Below are 1,659 nucleotides of genomic sequence, written 5' to 3'. Positions count from 1 at the left end.
AAAAAAAAAAAAAAAAAAAGAGATTGTCACTTATAGTTTTTTTATGGTCCTTCAGTACAAAGGAGGGAAATTCTAGGAGAGCCATTTGTTTAATACTGGTTATGTTCCACACACTACTAGGATTATTTAACTCTCTTAAAGAAAAACCTATCATTGATTATCTTTTGCAGATATAAACATTGGTGTACAGAGAGGTTAATTTGCCCACTATTACAGAACTAGGATGTGGCAAAGCTGAATTTAGAACCAATTCTAATTGAAGTTTGCTTACTATCAAATGTCAAATGATTAGGCTAGGATTATTAAAGACTATTGTGCAAATAATAGACTTGATTGGTCTTACTTATTGCTTCACTTCATGGCAAACTCTCTTAACTGGGAAATCTGCATAGATCTGCTCTGGGGATAATATGTTTATGTTGTCAAGAGTTAGGCTTGTTCACCCCAGAGTAGGAGCATTATATTTCATGCTCTCTGGCAGAGATGCTTTACATAAAGTGATCTAGAATTCCTCTGCTTACACATACACTGAATATATAAATATTTATGACCTGTGCCCAGTAAATACGTATTGTTTTCGACTGGCTGATCTTGGTGTGTATTTTCACTTAAATGTGTTTTCCTGTAGAATTAGGTATAAAGTGGGGAATATAATGAAATGAAAATTGCTTTGGAAATATTGAATTGGCAGACTTTATGCTTTCGTTATGATCTCATATTCTAATTATACCAAAAATGGATTTTGATTACAATCCCCAAGTGTGTGTTCAAATATTCAATGGATTTTTATTGAACTGGTACAAATGACTTTTCTTTTTGATACATTATAGTCCCTAGATGTTAATTAGATTTGGCAATTCTTTAATCCTACTACACCCCTACGATGATGCAACTATCCTTCACTAGATCTAGTGTCACTCAGGTCAATCCATGACTTCTACTGCCTTGTGAAAGCAAGGCATTATTTATTTATTTATTTATGTATTTATTATACTTTAAGTTCTAGGGTACATGTGCGCAAAGAGCAGATTTGTTACTTAGGTACACATGTGCCAGGCTGGTGTGCTGCACCCATCAACTTGTCATTTACATTAGGCATTTCTCCTAATGCTATCGCTCCCCAAGCCAACTGCTCCCCAACAGGCTACAGTGTATAATGTTCCCCGCCCTGTGTCCATGTGTTCTCATTGTTCACTTCCCACGTATGAGTGAGAACATGTGGTGTTTGGTTTTCTGTCCTTGTGATAGTTTGATGAGAATGATGGTTTCCAGCTTTCTCCATGTCCTTGCAAAGGACATGAACTTATCCTTTTTCATGGCTGTATAGTATTCCATGGTGTATATGTGCCACATTTTCTTTATATTATTATTATACTTTAAGTTCTAGGGTATATGTGCACAATGTGCAGGTTTGTTACATATGTATATGTGTGCCATGTTGGTGTGCTGCACCCATTAACTCGTCATTTACATTAGGTATATCTCCTAATGCTATCCCTACCGCCTCCCCCAACCCCATGACAGGCCCCAGTGTGTGATGTTCCTCACCTTGTGTTCAAGTGTTCTCATTGTTCAATTCCCACCTGTGAGTTAGAACATGTGGTGTTTGGTTTTCTGTCCTTACAATAGTTTGCTCAGAATGATGGTTTCTAGCTTCAT

This window comes from Mandrillus leucophaeus, unplaced genomic scaffold (genome assembly GCF_000951045.1).
Source record: "Mandrillus leucophaeus isolate KB7577 unplaced genomic scaffold, Mleu.le_1.0 Scaffold249, whole genome shotgun sequence".
In the NCBI taxonomy this organism is placed as follows: domain Eukaryota; kingdom Metazoa; phylum Chordata; class Mammalia; order Primates; family Cercopithecidae; genus Mandrillus; species Mandrillus leucophaeus.
The sequence above is the reverse complement of the archived record's forward strand: the minus strand, read 5'-3'. Positions refer to the sequence as shown.